This window comes from Rhinichthys klamathensis, unplaced genomic scaffold, assembly GCF_029890125.1.
Source record: "Rhinichthys klamathensis goyatoka isolate OS25496 unplaced genomic scaffold, OSU_Roscu_1.1 h1tg000562l_1, whole genome shotgun sequence".
Classification (NCBI taxonomy): Eukaryota; Metazoa; Chordata; class Actinopteri; order Cypriniformes; family Leuciscidae; genus Rhinichthys; species Rhinichthys klamathensis.
Window position 1 is genome coordinate 585,007 of NW_026607028.1, and position 17,205 is coordinate 602,211.

General features: G+C 46.1%; 9 non-coding genes across 9 annotated transcripts; 6 read left to right on the forward strand and 3 right to left on the reverse strand.

Moving 5' to 3' along the window:
* Positions 1-4,227: 4,227 nt before the first annotated feature.
* On the forward strand, positions 4,228-4,300 carry trnar-acg (transfer RNA arginine (anticodon ACG)). The gene has a single exon. It is a non-coding gene; the product is annotated as a tRNA-Arg (tRNA).
* Positions 4,301-5,062: 762 nt separating this feature from the next.
* On the reverse strand, positions 5,063-5,134 carry trnae-cuc (transfer RNA glutamic acid (anticodon CUC)). Its single transcript has one exon. It is a non-coding gene; the product is annotated as a tRNA-Glu (tRNA).
* A 598-nt stretch (positions 5,135-5,732) lies between these two features.
* On the forward strand, positions 5,733-5,819 carry trnay-gua (transfer RNA tyrosine (anticodon GUA)). Its single transcript is given in 2 exon segments — positions 5,733-5,769; positions 5,784-5,819. It is a non-coding gene; the product is annotated as a tRNA-Tyr (tRNA).
* Positions 5,820-7,082: 1,263 nt separating this feature from the next.
* trnae-cuc (transfer RNA glutamic acid (anticodon CUC)) lies at positions 7,083-7,154 on the reverse strand. The gene has a single exon. It is a non-coding gene; the product is annotated as a tRNA-Glu (tRNA).
* Positions 7,155-7,752: 598 nt separating this feature from the next.
* Positions 7,753-7,839, forward strand: trnay-gua (transfer RNA tyrosine (anticodon GUA)). The gene is given in 2 exon segments: positions 7,753-7,789; positions 7,804-7,839. It is a non-coding gene; the product is annotated as a tRNA-Tyr (tRNA).
* Positions 7,840-8,405: 566 nt separating this feature from the next.
* Positions 8,406-8,478, forward strand: trnar-acg (transfer RNA arginine (anticodon ACG)). The gene has a single exon. It is a non-coding gene; the product is annotated as a tRNA-Arg (tRNA).
* A 612-nt stretch (positions 8,479-9,090) lies between these two features.
* On the forward strand, positions 9,091-9,177 carry trnay-gua (transfer RNA tyrosine (anticodon GUA)). Its single transcript is given in 2 exon segments — positions 9,091-9,127; positions 9,142-9,177. It is a non-coding gene; the product is annotated as a tRNA-Tyr (tRNA).
* A 1,400-nt stretch (positions 9,178-10,577) lies between these two features.
* trnae-cuc (transfer RNA glutamic acid (anticodon CUC)) lies at positions 10,578-10,649 on the reverse strand. Its single transcript has one exon. It is a non-coding gene; the product is annotated as a tRNA-Glu (tRNA).
* Positions 10,650-11,247: 598 nt separating this feature from the next.
* trnay-gua (transfer RNA tyrosine (anticodon GUA)) lies at positions 11,248-11,334 on the forward strand. The gene is given in 2 exon segments: positions 11,248-11,284; positions 11,299-11,334. It is a non-coding gene; the product is annotated as a tRNA-Tyr (tRNA).
* Positions 11,335-17,205: the final 5,871 nt, after the last annotated feature.

Sequence of the window (17,205 nt, forward strand, 5' to 3'; positions counted from 1 at the left end):
GGTGATTTCACATCCTGTTGTACGTCACCTTTTTGACTTAAACTAGCTAGCGCAACTGAGGAAGGAACGACTTCAGGAGCAACATTACGAGAGTAAAAGGGTTTTAATAAATTCACATGGCACAACTGGGTAGGTTTCCTGCGCTCAGGGGTAGAAAGAATATAATTTTGATCAGACATTTTTTTAAGCACAGTGTAAGGTCCTAAAAACCTTGCACAGAAAGGAGAATCTGGTAAAGAAAATAAGGCTAACACCTGATCTCCTGGACTAAACATGCGAACCTCGGACTTACGATCAAACCAGCATTTCATCTTTCCCTGAGTTTTTTCCAACTTTTCTCTTGCCAATTCCCCAGCCAGGACTAGACGTCGACGAAAACCCTGTATATACTGAATCAGACTCTGTGGTGGCTCCTCCGGTAGCGCAGCTTTACTCAGTACTGCCATGGGTCCTCGTACACAATGTCCAAAGACTAGCTGATTGGGACTAAATCCCAAACTCTCCTGGATAACCTCACGTGTGGCCAATAACAACCAAGGCAACCCTTCTTCCCAATCACCTTTTAACTCAGTGCAATATGCCCTCAACAAAGATTTTAACGTCTGATGGAAACGCTCTAGGGCACCCTGACTTTCCGCATGGTATGCACTGGACTTGTTATGCCTAATGCCAAGCTGCCGCAGAACTTCTTGAAACATATTAGATGTAAAGTTTGTCCCCTGATCACTCTGAACAACTTTTGGAATTCCAAAAATAGAAATGAACTGGGACAAGGCTTTTACAACTGATCGTGTGGTGATTGAACGCAAAGGAAAAGCCGCAGGATACCGAGTGCTCTGACACATCACGGTCAATAAGTAAACGCTACCAGACTTTGAAGGTGGTAAAGGCCCAACACAATCCACTAGAAGATGCTGAAAAGGCTGTTCCATAACAGGTATGGGATACAAAGGCACAGGTTTTATGGTTTGATTTGGTTTTCCAGTCAGCTGACAGATCGAACAAGTCTTAATATACTGCCTTACGTCACTCTTAATACGAGGCCAGTAAAAGTACTGCAGCAAATGTTGGTAGGTTTTATTTACGCCCAAATGTCCAGACACCCCGCCATGAGCAGAATCCAATACAGAATTTCGCAAAGAAACAGGCACTACTACCTGTATAATTGGTTCCGTCAAACCTCCCTCTGTGTTAGAAGTCCACTTCCGCAATAGTGTCCCATTTTCAATGAAGTACCCATTAACGGAACTCTCTGCTACATCAGGAGACAAAGCAGCATCAAACAGCGAGTTCAGAGATGAATCCTCTTTCTGAGCAGACACCCAAACCTGATGGGGAATAGAAGGCAAAGCAAGGAGACCTGGCACCACTCTCTTAGACGTTAACAAATCCTTCACATCCCTTAGTTTTGCATCGGCTGACTGTTTACGCATTGCACGCGTGAGTGCACAAGACACAAATACCTCTGGATACTGCTGGGATATATCATTGTCACCCAATGGGGCAGGACAAGTAGCAACCACAGGTGGAGGTGGAACATCACGCCACACACGGTCACCCGCCAGATTATTCCCCAAGATCACTGAAACTCCTTCCATTGGTAGTGAAGGACGGACTCCCATCACAACTGCTCCATTTACTAAATCAGATTGGAGAAACATGTTATGCAGGGGTACAGACAATGTTTGCAACCCAATACCGCGAATCAGCACACTGTTCCCTGTATTGGACTCCTGAGTAAAAGGAAGAACAGATTGCAAAATGAATGATTCTGATGCTCCCGTGTCTCGGAGAACCTTAATAGGAACCTTCTCAGTACTTTCAAGCAGTGACACATAGCCTTCTGTAATAAAGGGAGAATATCCAACATCTCCAACATTGTAACGTACCGCTGGTTTCTCCAGATTCTGCAAAATATCAAGACAGCAGTCAGAATTATTATCTGTCTGAACAGACGAAACAGCAAGAGCAGGCTTGGGTTCAGATTTAACACGCATCAGTTTCCCTTTAAGTGCTAAACAATCCTTTTTCCAGTGTCCCTTTAAATGACAATAAGCACACCGGTCATTTTTATCAGCGTAACTTTTAAAATTCCTCTCACTCTTATTATTATCAGCCCAGGCATGACGGACAGTTACATTCTCTGTTGGACTTTCACTGAACTTGAACCTACTTTTCTTTACTTCACATTTATGAGTGAGTACATACTCATCAGTAAGAATGGCAGCCTCCTCCGTAGATGTAACATTACGATCAGTCAGAAAGATGGAAACATGCTCAGACAAAGTGCTTTTAAACTGTTCTAACAGGAACAACTCGTGAAGATTTTCCCGACTAGTTACTCCTGAAGCAGCACACCAGCGATCTAACTGGATCTTTAAGTCTCTCACAAACTCACAATACGTCTGTTCTGCAGGTTTTCGCATGTTTCTAAATTTCTGCCGATAGGCTTCTGGCACCAGCTCATAAGCCTTCAGAACAGCCTCCTTAACCTTATGATAATTCTGACTATCACGAACACTCAAAGAGGAGTAAGCTTTTTGTGCCTTACCGGTTAACACACACTGTAACATCAAAGTCTGTTCAGAATCTGGCCATTTCATAACATCTGCCAAGCGCTCAAACAAACTAAAGAATGTGTCTACATCAGTTTCACTAAATTTGGGTATCAGCTTAATATTATTGGCTACATCCAACCCTTTTCTGACAGATCTGGTTAGAGCACTTGCACTGTCCCCCAGTTTACCCTCCTCAATTAACTGAAACCGCAAAGCCTCAACCTCCAATTTACGAATTTCAATTTCACGATTCATTTTCGCCTTTTCTAACTCTAAAAGCATTAGTTCTTTTTGTTGCTCAAAAGAGAACTTGGAAGCAATAACTGAAGTTTGTGCAGTGCTATCATCATCTTCATCAGAACCAACAGGCTTATCAGGATCAAAAACCTCTAACTTAACTAGAGTGGCTTTAACAATTAGTGCAACAGACTCTTTTAACTTTTTTTCTTTGGTGGTTAAGCAGATATCATACTTAGCGGCCACCTCCAACAACTGTTCTTTCGTTAATTGGTCAAAGAATTCCTCACTAGGAGATTCAAAAAATAAGTCTAACTCAGTAGCCATTCTCTATTCTATTCAGCAGAACTCGTAGTCGTTCACTCTGACTTACAAGCACCAAAAAGTGACTATTCCCCCTACTCTCTCTCTCCTCTCCCCTAAAATAACTCAACCCTAGTCTTCATGCCTCCACCAAGAGTCGAGTATCTTTAAGCACTCAAATACCGTCAGATGTATAAACTCACGGACAAACCAGTGAGACATACAATCGCGGCAGTGCTCTCAACTCAGCGTCAGCACAAAAACAACAAACTAAAATAAAAAAAAGATCAACGCGATGCGTTGCTAAACCTACCGGGGAACCTCACTATTTGTGCAACAAAATACAGAGTTCGCTGACAAATTACCTTTCTTTCAGCAATCCTAGCTAACCGAGCAGAGTACCAGAGTAAACATACCCATCAAAATCCTGCCAAAGCTAGCCTATCAAAAGAAACAAACGTTTTTACAATGGGAAATATTAAGAGAAATCAATACACTTACCATATCTAATGGTCTATTTCGGGTTCCACTTACTTTCTCTTCAATTGAACCCTATGATGAAGAAAATCCACCGATTTAAAGACACCGAAAACTCTCGCGCACATTTCCCAACAAACACCCACTGTTTGCTAGCGCCAGAACGCCAAGCCACACGCAGGTGAATCGAATAGTAGCCTAGTCAAATACGCTCCGCCTACACATACACAGGCGCTAGCGAAAAATTTACAAACAATACCTTTTTTTCAATAGAAGCTGGACCTTCCGAATTCTAACCAAAAAAAAACTTTGAGGACGAGCCCCCAATTGTTACGTTCCGGCTCAAGGAAGTAACAAAAGAAAGGGTTCAGAGTCCAAAAATATATTTAACAATATATTTATTTAAATCTAGGGGTAAGTAATAAAGAAAATAGTTGTTCAACAGTAAATAAACAAACACTTAAGAGAAAAACAATATGAAGGTCCAGCTCCTCAGCACAACTGCAGGCCTCCCGGTAGACAGAGGGCAGACATCTTATATCCATCCACAAACTCAAGACAGGTGTGGATCCTTATCTGACAACCTATCAAAAGAGAGAAAAAACAAACAGAAAAAACCCAAAACAAAACTAATCCGTAACACCTGATCGGTGGGCCAGTGGCGCAATGGATAACGCGTCTGACTACGGATCAGAAGATTCTAGGTTCGACTCCTGGCTGGCTCGCTCTGCCTCTTTTGCTTCGCTGTCAGCCCATAGCCATTTTATTATTCCGTTTTATTAGCCCGTAGTTTTTGTTATTATTATTATTGGATTGGTTGATTAATATTAAAAATTGACAGTCCAACAATAGGCTGCTTTGTCAGTGGGATTACGGTTACCATACAATACCATGCGTCTTTTCAAATGCATTGCATGAGTACTGTCACAAGGACCTTGCTTTACGACCAGTTTACAGTGTCTGTTATGCCAACGCAGGAATGGGAGGAAACTGAACCCCCTGGGCAAGGCAAATGAGAGCTCCCTCCGGTGAGCCTGATGAAATTGAATTCAGTAAACAATCCCTGCGGATCATTCCCATGTTCTTAAAGGGGGCGGTCACACACTAAAAGCCAAAAGGCCTGCTCCAGGCGGGAGGACGATCCCATATGGTCTAGCGGCGGCCCGGGTTTGACTTCCGGAATGGGAAGCTGGGGTTGCCTTTGCTTCACTTATCGAAACAGCCAGCACGTCTGTCTGTGCTAGTAGCACTTTTAGCCAGCGGCGGAGCTTCAGCAACCTGATAGGTTGAGGTTCTGTCCCTGACCAGAGTGCCTTCGATAGGAGGCAAGTTGGCAATCCTTAGGTCACTGTTTCGACTCAGGCTCGAAGGAGTTCATTTTCACGCGCAAACATTTCTTTGGCAGTGCTTCTCGACGAGGCCATCAGCACTTGATTTCGTTGTCCGCCATTTTGCAATCACGACCGCCGCTGGAGGGCAAAAGCTCATTCCCTGACCGGGAATCGAACCCGGGCCGCGGCGGTGAGAGCGCCGAATCCTAACCACTAGACCACCAGGGAAGGTCTGTTGAGTCCTTCCCCTCAAGCCCGGCTGTGGGACTCTACCACATTTCCCAGCAAGACCACTAGGGCTTGTATTTTCCTCCAGGAGAAAATTGACAGTCCAACAATAGGCTGCTTTGTCAGTGGGATTACGGTTACCATACAATACCATGCGTCTTTTCAAATGCATTGCATGAGTACTGTCACAAGGACCTTGCTTTACGACCAGTTTACAGTGTCTGTTATGCCAACGCAGGAATGGGAGGAAACTGAACCCCCTGGGCAAGGCAAATGAGAGCTCCCTCCGGTGAGCCTGATGAAATTGAATTCAGTAAACAATCCCTTCGGATCATTCCCATGTTCTTAAAGGGGGCGGTCACACACTAAAAGTCAAAAGGCCAGCTCAGGGCGGGAGGAAGATCCCATATGGTCTAGCAGTCAGGATTCCTAGTTTTCACCCAGGCGGCCCGGATTCGGCTCCCGGTATGGGAAGCTGGGTTTGCCTTTACTTCACTTATCGAAACAGCCAGCACGTCTGTCTGTGCTAGTAGCACTTTTAGCCAGCGGCGGAGCTTCAGCAACCTGATAGGTTGAGGTTCTGTCCCTAACCAGCGTGCCTTCGATAGCTCAGCTGGTAGAGCGGAGGACTGTAGGAGGCAAATTGGCAATCCTTAGGTCGCTGGTTCGACTCCGGCTCGAAGGAGTTCTTTTTCACATGCAAACATTTATTTGGCCGTGCTTCTCGGTGAGGAAATCAGCATTTGTTTTCGTAGTCCGCCATTTTGCAATCACGTCCGCCGCTGGAGGGCAAAAGCTCGTTCCCTGACCGGGAACCGAACCTGGGCCGCGGCGGTGAGAGCGCCAAATCCTAACAACTAGACAACCAGGGAAGGTCTGTTGAGCCCTTCCCCTCAAGCCCAGCTGTGGGACTCTATCACATTTCCCAGCAAGACCACTATGGCTTGTATTTTCCTCCAGGAGAGGAGACGTCTCTGACCCTGGATCCCAGTTCTTCCGCTGAGAAACTGTCACAGGCTCTGTAGGAATATCCTAACAACACCACAACTTGCCATGAAAACAAAGCAACCGAGATCCCCAATATGTGAAGCCTCCATCTCGAAGGTTTTTATAGCAGGCCCCTCATCGGACCCCTTCCTGACGTTGGCTCGAGGCCTGTTAATGGCATGAGAAAGAGTAGATGTCATGACAGGCCTTTTGCTTCGCTGTCAGCCCATAGCCATTTTATTATTCCGTTTTATTAGCCCGTAGTTTTTGTTATTATTATTATTGGATTGGTTGATTAATATTAAGAATTGACAGTCCAACAATAGGCTGCTTTGTCAGTGGGATTACGGTTACCATACAATACCATGCGTCTTTTCAAATGCATTGCATGAGTACTGTCACAAGGACCTTGCTTTACGACCAGTTTACAGTGTCTGTTATGCCAACGCAGGAATGGGAGGGAACTGAACCCCCTGGGCAAGGCAAATGAGAGCTCCCTCCGGTGAGCCTGATGAAATTGAATTCAGTAAACAATCCCTACGGATCATTCCCATGTTCTTAAAGGGGGAGGTCACACACTAAAAGCCAAAAGGCCTGCTCCAGGCGGGAGGACGATCCCATATGGTCTAGCGGCGGCCCGGGTTTGACTTCCGGTATGGGAAGCTGGGGTTGCCTTTGCTTCACTTATCAAAACAGCCAGCACGTCTGTCTGTGCTAGTAGCACTTTTAGCCAGCGGCGGAGCTTCAGCAACCTGATAGGTTGAGGTTCTGTCCCTGACCAGAGTGCCTTCGATAGGAGGCAAGTTGGCAATCCTTAGGTCACTGGTTCGACTCAGGCTCGAAGGAGTTCATTTTCACGCGCAAACATTTCTTTGGCAGTGCTTCTCGACGAGGCCATCAGCACTTGATTTCGTTGTCCGCCATTTTGCAATCACGACCGCCGCTGGAGGGCAAAAGCTCATTCCCTGACCGGGAATCGAACCCGGGCCGCGGCGGTGAGAGCGCCGAATCCTAACCACTAGACCACCAGGGAAGGTCTGTTGAGTCCTTCCCCTCAAGCCCGGCTGTGGGACTCTACCACATTTCCCAGCAAGACCACTAGGGCTTGTATTTTCCTCCAGGAGAAAATTGACAGTCCAACAATAGGCTGCTTTGTCAGTGGGATTACGGTTACCATACAATACCATGCGTCTTTTCAAATGCATTGCATGAGTACTGTCACAAGGACCTTGCTTTACGACCAGTTTACAGTGTCTGTTATGCCAACGCAAGAATGGGAGGAAACTGAACCCCCTGGGCAAGGCAAATGAGAGCTCCCTCCGGTGAGCCTGATGAAATTGAATTCAGTAAACAATCCCTTCGGATCATTCCCATGTTCTTAAAGGGGGCGGTCACACACTAAAAGCCAAAAGGCCTGCTCAGGGCGGGAGGAAGATCCCATATGGTCTAGCAGTCAGGATTCCTAGTTTTCACCCAGGCGGCCCGGATTCGGCTCCCGGTATGGGAAGCTGGGTTTGCCTTTACTTCACTTATCGAAACAGCCAGCACGTCTGTCTGTGCTAGTAGCACTTTTAGCCAGCGGCGGAGCTTCAGCAACCTGATAGGTTGAGGTTCTGTCCCCAACCAGCGTGCCTTCGATAGCTCAGCTGGTAGAGCGGAGGACTGTAGGAGGCAAATTGGCAATCCTTAGGTCGCTGGTTCGACTCCGGCTCGAAGGAGTTCTTTTTCACATGCAAACATTTATTTGGCCGTGCTTCTCGGCGAGGAAATCAGCATTTGTTTTCGTAGTCCGCCATTTTGCAATCACGTCCGCCGCTGGAGGGCAAAAGCTCGTTCCCTGACCGGGAACCGAACCTGGGCCGCGGCGGTGAGAGCGCCAAATCCTAACAACTAGACAACCAGGGAAGGTCTGTTGAGCCCTTCCCCTCAAGCCCAGCTGTGGGACTCTATCACATTTCCCAGCAAGACCACTATGGCTTGTATTTTCCTCCAGGAGAGGAGACGTCTCTGACCCTGGATCCCAGTTCTTCCGCTGAGAAACTGTCACAGGCTCTGTAGGAATATCCTAACAACACCACAACTTGCCATGAAAACAAAGCAACCGAGATCCCCAATATGTGAAGCCTCCATCTCGAAAGGTTTTTATAGCAGGCCCCTCATCGGACCCCTTCCTGACGTTGGCTCGAGGCCTGTTAATGGCATGAGAAAGAGTAGATGTCATGACAGGCCTCTGCCCAGTCGAACACCAACAGGTCCCGTGTAAGCTCAAGGACACCTGATCGGTGGGCCAGTGGCGCAATGGATAACGCGTCTGACTACGGATCAGAAGATTCTAGGTTCGACTCCTGGCTGGCTCGCTCTGCCTCTTTTGCTTCGCTGTCAGCCCATAGCCATTTTATTATTCCGTTTTATTAGCCCGTAGTTTTTGTTATTATTATTATTGGATTGGTTGATTAATATTAAAAATTGACAGTCCAACAATAGGCTGCTTTGTCAGTGGGATTACGGTTACCATACAATACCATGCGTCTTTTCAAATGCATTGCATGAGTACTGTCACAAGGACCTTGCTTTACGACCAGTTTACAGTGTCTGTTATGCCAACGCAGGAATGGGAGGAAACTGAACCCCCTGGGCAAGGCAAATGAGAGCTCCCTCCGGTGAGCCTGATGAAATTGAATTCAGTAAACAATCCCTTCGGATCATTCCCATGTTCTTAAAGGGGGCGGTCACACACTAAAAGCCAAAAGGCCTGCTCAGGGCGGGAGGAAGATCCCATATGGTCTAGCAGTCAGGATTCCTAGTTTTCACCCAGGCGGCCCGGATTCGGCTCCCGGTATGGGAAGCTGGGTTTGCCTTTACTTCACTTATCGAAACAGCCAGCACGTCTGTCTGTGCTAGTAGCACTTTTAGCCAGCGGCGGAGCTTCAGCAACCTGATAGGTTGAGGTTCTGTCCCCAACCAGCGTGCCTTCGATAGCTCAGCTGGTAGAGCGGAGGACTGTAGGAGGCAAATTGGCAATCCTTAGGTCGCTGGTTCGACTCCGGCTCGAAGGAGTTCTTTTTCATATGCAAACATTTATTTGGCCGTGCTTCTCGGCGAGGAAATCAGCATTTGTTTTCGTAGTCCGCCATTTTGCAATCACGTCCGCCGCTGGAGGGCAAAAGCTCGTTCCCTGACCGGGAACCGAACCTGGGCCGCGGCGGTGAGAGCGCCAAATCCTAACAACTAGACAACCAGGGAAGGTCTGTTGAGCCCTTCCCCTCAAGCCCAGCTGTGGGACTCTATCACATTTCCCAGCAAGACCACTATGGCTTGTATTTTCCTCCAGGAGAGGAGACGTATCTGACCCTGGATCCCAGTTCTTCCGCTGAGAAACTGTCACAGGCTCTGTAGGAATATCCTAACAACACCACAACTTGCCATGAAAACAAAGCAACCGAGATCCCCAATATGTGAAGCCTTCATCTCGAAGGTTTTTATAGCAGGCCCCTCATCGGACCCCTTCCTGACGTTGGCTCGAGGCCTGTTAATGGCATGAGAAAGAGTAGATGTCATGACAGGCCTCTGCCCAGTCGAACACCAACAGGTCCCGTGTAAGCTCAAGGACAGCTGATCGGTGGGCCAGTGGCGCAATGGATAACGCGTCTGACTACGGATCAGAAGATTCTAGGTTTGACTCCTGGCTGGCTCACTCTGCCTCTTTTGCTTCGCTGTCAGCCCATAGCCATTTTATTATTCCGTTTTATTAGCCCGTAGTTTTTGTTATTCTTATTATTGGATTGGTTGATTAATATTAAAAATTGACAGTCCAACAATAGGCTGCTTTGTCAGTGGGATTACGGTTACCATACAATACCAAGCTTTTTTTAAAATGCATTGCATGAGTACTGTCACAAGGACCTTGCTTTACGACCAGTTTACAGTGTCTGTTATGCCAACGCAGGAATGGGAGGAAACTGAACCCCCTGGGCAAGGCAAATGAGAGCTCCCTCCGGTGAGCCTGATGAAATTGAATTCAGTAAACAATCCCTACGGATCATTCCCATGTTCTTAAAGGGGGCGGTCACACACTAAAAGCCAAAAGGCCTGCTCCAGGCGGGAGGACGATCCCATATGGTCTAGCGGCGGCCCGGGTTTGACTTCCGGTATGGGAAGCTGGGGTTGCCTTTGCTTCACTTATCGAAACAGCCAGCACGTCTGTCTGTGCTAGTAGCACTTTTAGCCAGCGGCGGAGCTTCAGCAACCTGATAGGTTGAGGTTCTGTCCCTGACCAGAGTGCCTTCGATAGGAGGCAAGTTGGCAATCCTTAGGTCACTGGTTCGACTCAGGCTCGAAGGAGTTCATTTTCACGCGCAAACATTTCTTTGGCAGTGCTTCTCGACGAGGCCATCAGCACTTGATTTCGTTGTCCGCCATTTTGCAATCACGACCGCCGCTGGAGGGCAAAAGCTCATTCCCTGACCGGGAATCGAACCCGGGCCGCGGCGGTGAGAGCGCCGAATCCTAACCACTAGACCACCAGGGAAGGTCTGTTGAGTCCTTCCCCTCAAGCCCGGCTGTGGGACTCTACCACATTTCCCAGCAAGACCACTAGGGCTTGTATTTTCCTCCAGGAGAAAATTGACAGTCCAACAATAGGCTGCTTTGTCAGTGGGATTACGGTTACCATACAATACCATGCGTCTTTTCAAATGCATTGCATGAGTACTGTCACAAGGACCTTGCTTTACGACCAGTTTACAGTGTCTGTTATGCCAACGCAGGAATGGGAGGAAACTGAACCCCCTGGGCAAGGCAAATGAGAGCTCCCTCCGGTGAGCCTGATGAAATTGAATTCCGTAAACAATCCCTTCGGATCATTCCCATGTTCTTAAAGGGGGCGGTCACACACTAAAAGTCAAAAGGCCAGCTCAGGGCGGGAGGAAGATCCCATATGGTCTAGCAGTCAGGATTCCTAGTTTTCACCCAGGCGGCCCGGATTCGGCTCCCGGTATGGGAAGCTGGGTTTGCCTTTACTTCACTTATCGAAACAGCCAGCACGTCTGTCTGTGCTAGTAGCACTTTTAGCCAGCGGCGGAGCTTCAGCAACCTGATAGGTTGAGGTTCTGTCCCCAACCAGCGTGCCTTCGATAGCTCAGCTGGTAGAGCGGAGGACTGTAGGAGGCAAATTGGCAATCCTTAGGTCGCTGGTTCGACTCCGGCTCGAAGGAGTTCTTTTTCACATGCAAACATTTATTTGGCCGTGCTTCTCGGTGAGGAAATCAGCATTTGTTTTCGTAGTCCGCCATTTTGCAATCACGTCCGCCGCTGGAGGGCAAAAGCTCGTTCCCTGACCGGGAACCGAACCTGGGCCGCGGCGGTGAGAGCGCCAAATCCTAACAACTAGACAACCAGGGAAGGTCTGTTGAGCCCTTCCCCTCAAGCCCAGCTGTGGGACTCTATCACATTTCCCAGCAAGACCACTATGGCTTGTATTTTCCTCCAGGAGAGGAGACGTCTCTGACCCTGGATCCCAGTTCTTCCGCTGAGAAACTGTCACAGGCTCTGTAGGAATATCCTAACAACACCACAACTTGCCATGAAAACAAAGCAACCGAGATCCCCAATATGTGAAGCCTCCATCTCGAAGGTTTTTATAGCAGGCCCCTCATCGGACCCCTTCCTGACGTTGGCTCGAGGCCTGTTAATGGCATGAGAAAGAGTAGATGTCATGACAGGCCTCTGCCCAGTCGAACACCAACAGGTCCCGTGTAAGCTCATTGTTACGTTCCGGCTCAAGGAAGTAACAAAAGAAAGGGTTCAGAGTCCAAAAATATATTTAACAATATATTTATTTAAATCTAGGGGTAAGTAATAAAGAAAATAGTTGTTCAACAGTAAATAAACAAACACTTAAGAGAAAAACAATATGAAGGTCCAGCTCCTCAGCACAACTGCAGGCCTCCCGGTAGACAGAGGGCAGACATCTTATATCCATCCACAAACTCAAGACAGGTGTGGATCCTTATCTGACAACCTATCAAAAGAGAGAAAAAACAAACAGAAAAAACCCAAAACAAAACTAATCCGTAACACCTCCCCCCTTAAAAAGGGAGAGATTCTCGTTAGAAACTCTACCTTATACAATTTCCAACCCCAAAGCATACATAAGTTTATGAGGAACAAAAACAACCCTACCGGAGTTAACACCAAGTCATTAACCATTACAACTTTCCCAACTCCCCGCATCTCTTGGTTTCGAAACCAGCAATCTCCCGGCGCCTGGAGAAAGCAAAATTAAGGAATTGAAAACCAAAGAAAGAAAAGAGAAGAGGAAAATGATTGTCAAAAGACTTATTCTCCACCACATGGGGCACGGGACAAGGCGTCAGCTAAGACATTATCTACGCCTTTCACATGACGAATCTCCAAAGCATAAGGCTGTAAGAAAAGAGACCACCTAATAAGACGCTGATTTGGATTCTGCAGAGAGTGAAGAAATGTAAGAGGGTTATGGTCGGTGTACACCACAGTGGGCATAGTCCCACAAGACACATAAACCTCAAAATGCTGCAGGGACCAGATCAACGCTAACGCCTCTTTCTCGATAGTCGAATAGTTGGTCTGATATGAATTGAATTTCCGTGAAAAATAGCTGACAGGGCGATCGATACCATTCTCATCAACCTGCAGCAGAACAGCTCCCGCTCCAACCTGACTAGCATCCACCTGAAGTTTGAATGGTTTATCAAGTCGAGGAGCTGTCAGAACAGGAGATGACGTGAGCAAGCGTTTAACATTCTCAAAGGCACTTTCACATTTTGGAGTCCACACAAATTTAGCCTTTGCTTGTAACAAATCCGTGAGCGGGGCAACAACAGAAGAAAAGTTGGGACAAAAACTCCTGTAATACCCAGCCATTCCTAAAAATCTCATCAATTCACGTTTAGTCTGAGGGCTAGGAAATTGGTCAATCGCTATGACTTTAGCACGTACAGGTCGCACTTTGCCCATTCCAACAACCTTGCCCAGGTAAGTCACAGTAGCCCTGGCAAACTCACACTTTGCCAGGTTAACTGTTAGTTTGGCATCTGACAATCGTTCAAACAGTGCACGAATTCGGATAAGGTGTTGATCCCATGTGTCACTATAAATAACAATGTCATCTAGGTACACGGCACAGCCCTCTAAACCAGCGGTCACTCTGTTCATTAGCCGCTGAAATGTAGCTGGAGCATTTCTAAGACCAAAACTCATTACGGTGTAAGAATATAGTCCAAACGGAGTAATGAAAGAGGAAATATCCTGTGCTCGGGTGGTCAAAGGCACCTGCCAGTACCCTTTGAGCAAATCAAATTTACTGACAAAAGTAGCTGATCCAACTTGGTCAACACAATCTTCCATCCTAGGCAACGGGTATGAGTCAGGTCTAGTTAGAATATTTACTCGTCTATAGTCAGTGCAAAAACGCTGAGTGCCGTCTGGCTTTCCCACTAACAAACAAGGCGAAGCCCAATCTGAAAAGGAAGGCTTTGCTATGTTGTTTTCAAGCATGTAACTGACTTCAGCCTCCAATTTCTGACGTTTGTCAAACGATACACGATAAAATCGTTGCCGGACAGGTTTAACATCACCAACATCTATATCGTGTTCAATCAAGTGGGTACGAGAAGGAGTATCTGAAAAGAGAACAGAAAACTCAGTCAGCATAGATTTTAACTCGAAACGTTGTTTGCAAGATAAATGTTTTACCCATTCTTCTAGGTTAGCCAAAGTCTCAGAGTTTTTTAGACGAGGTTGTAAGATGACATCATCAGGTGATTTCACATCCTGTTGTACGTCACCTTTTTGACTTAAACTAGCTAGCGCAACTGAGGAAGGAACGACTTCAGGAGCAACATTACGAGAGTAAAAGGGTTTTAATAAATTCACATGGCACAACTGGGTAGGTTTCCTGCGCTCAGGGGTAGAAAGAATATAATTTTGATCAGACATTTTTTTAAGCACAGTGTAAGGTCCTAAAAACCTTGCACAGAAAGGAGAATCTGGTAAAGAAAATAAGGCTAACACCTGATCTCCTGGACTAAACATGCGAACCTCGGACTTACGATCAAACCAGCATTTCATCTTTCCCTGAGTTTTTTCCAACTTTTCTCTTGCCAATTCCCCAGCCAGGACTAGACGTCGACGAAAACCCTGTATATACTGAATCAGACTCTGTGGTGGCTCCTCCGGTAGCGCAGCTTTACTCAGTACTGCCATGGGTCCTCGTACACAATGTCCAAAGACTAGCTGATTGGGACTAAATCCCAAACTCTCCTGGATAACCTCACGTGTGGCCAATAACAACCAAGGCAACCCTTCTTCCCAATCACCTTTTAACTCAGTGCAATATGCCCTCAACAAAGATTTTAACGTCTGATGGAAACGCTCTAGGGCACCCTGACTTTCCGCATGGTATGCACTGGACTTGTTATGCCTAATGCCAAGCTGCCGCAGAACTTCTTGAAACATATTAGATGTAAAGTTTGTCCCCTGATCACTCTGAACAACTTTTGGAATTCCAAAAATAGAAATGAACTGGGACAAGGCTTTTACAACTGATCGTGTGGTGATTGAACGCAAAGGAAAAGCCGCAGGATACCGAGTGCTCTGACACATCACGGTCAATAAGTAAACGCTACCAGACTTTGAAGGTGGTAAAGGCCCAACACAATCCACTAGAAGATGCTGAAAAGGCTGTTCCATAACAGGTATGGGATACAAAGGCACAGGTTTTATGGTTTGATTTGGTTTTCCAGTCAGCTGACAGATCGAACAAGTCTTAATATACTGCCTTACGTCACTCTTAATACGAGGCCAGTAAAAGTACTGCAGCAAATGTTGGTAGGTTTTATTTACGCCCAAATGTCCAGACACCCCGCCATGAGCAGAATCCAATACAGAATTTCGCAAAGAAACAGGCACTACTACCTGTATAATTGGTTCCGTCAAACCTCCCTCTGTGTTAGAAGTCCACTTCCGCAATAGTGTCCCATTTTCAATGAAGTACCCATTAACGGAACTCTCTGCTACATCAGGAGACAAAGCAGCATCAAACAGCGAGTTCAGAGATGAATCCTCTTTCTGAGCAGACACCCAAACCTGATGGGGAATAGAAGGCAAAGCAAGGAGACCTGGCACCACTCTCTTAGACGTTAACAAATCCTTCACATCCCTTAGTTTTGCATCGGCTGACTGTTTACGCATTGCACGCGTGAGTGCACAAGACACAAATACCTCTGGATACTGCTGGGATATATCATTGTCACCCAATGGGGCAGGACAAGTAGCAACCACAGGTGGAGGTGGAACATCACGCCACACACGGTCACCCGCCAGATTATTCCCCAAGATCACTGAAACTCCTTCCATTGGTAGTGAAGGACGGACTCCCATCACAACTGCTCCATTTACTAAATCAGATTGGAGAAACATGTTATGCAGGGGTACAGACAATGTTTGCAACCCAATACCGCGAATCAGCACACTGTTCCCTGTATTGGACTCCTGAGTAAAAGGAAGAACAGATTGCAAAATGAATGATTCTGATGCTCCCGTGTCTCGGAGAACCTTAATAGGAACCTTCTCAGTACTTTCAAGCAGTGACACATAGCCTTCTGTAATAAAGGGAGAATATCCAACATCTCCAACATTGTAACGTACCGCTGGTTTCTCCAGATTCTGCAAAATATCAAGACAGCAGTCAGAATTATTATCTGTCTGAACAGACGAAACAGCAAGAGCAGGCTTGGGTTCAGATTTAACACGCATCAGTTTCCCTTTAAGTGCTAAACAATCCTTTTTCCAGTGTCCCTTTAAATGACAATAAGCACACCGGTCATTTTTATCAGCGTAACTTTTAAAATTCCTCTCACTCTTATTATTATCAGCCCAGGCATGACGGACAGTTACATTCTCTGTTGGACTTTCACTGAACTTGAACCTACTTTTCTTTACTTCACATTTATGAGTGAGTACATACTCATCAGTAAGAATGGCAGCCTCCTCCGTAGATGTAACATTACGATCAGTCAGAAAGATGGAAACATGCTCAGACAAAGTGCTTTTAAACTGTTCTAACAGGAACAACTCGTGAAGATTTTCCCGACTAGTTACTCCTGAAGCAGCACACCAGCGATCTAACTGGATCTTTAAGTCTCTCACAAACTCACAATACGTCTGTTCTGCAGGTTTTCGCATGTTTCTAAATTTCTGCCGATAGGCTTCTGGCACCAGCTCATAAGCCTTCAGAACAGCCTCCTTAACCTTATGATAATTCTGACTATCACGAACACTCAAAGAGGAGTAAGCTTTTTGTGCCTTACCGGTTAACACACACTGTAACATCAAAGTCTGTTCAGAATCTGGCCATTTCATAACATCTGCCAAGCGCTCAAACAAACTAAAGAATGTGTCTACATCAGTTTCACTAAATTTGGGTATCAGCTTAATATTATTGGCTACATCCAACCCTTTTCTGACAGATCTGGTTAGAGCACTTGCACTGTCCCCCAGTTTACCCTCCTCAATTAACTGAAACCGCAAAGCCTCAACCTCCAATTTACGAATTTCAATTTCACGATTCATTTTCGCCTTTTCTAACTCTAAAAGCATTAGTTCTTTTTGTTGCTCAAAAGAGAACTTGGAAGCAATAACTGAAGTTTGTGCAGTGCTATCATCATCTTCATCAGAACCAACAGGCTTATCAGGATCAAAAACCTCTAACTTAACTAGAGTGGCTTTAACAATTAGTGCAACAGACTCTTTTAACTTTTTTTCTTTGGTGGTTAAGCAGATATCATACTTAGCGGCCACCTCCAACAACTGTTCTTTCGTTAATTGGTCAAAGAATTCCTCACTAGGAGATTCAAAAAATAAGTCTAACTCAGTAGCCATTCTCTATTCTATTCAGCAGAACTCGTAGTCGTTCACTCTGACTTACAAGCACCAAAAAGTGACTATTCCCCCTACTCTCTCTCTCCTCTCCCCTAAAATAACTCAACCCTAGTCTTCATGCCTCCACCAAGAGTCGAGTATCTTTAAGCACTCAAATACCGTCA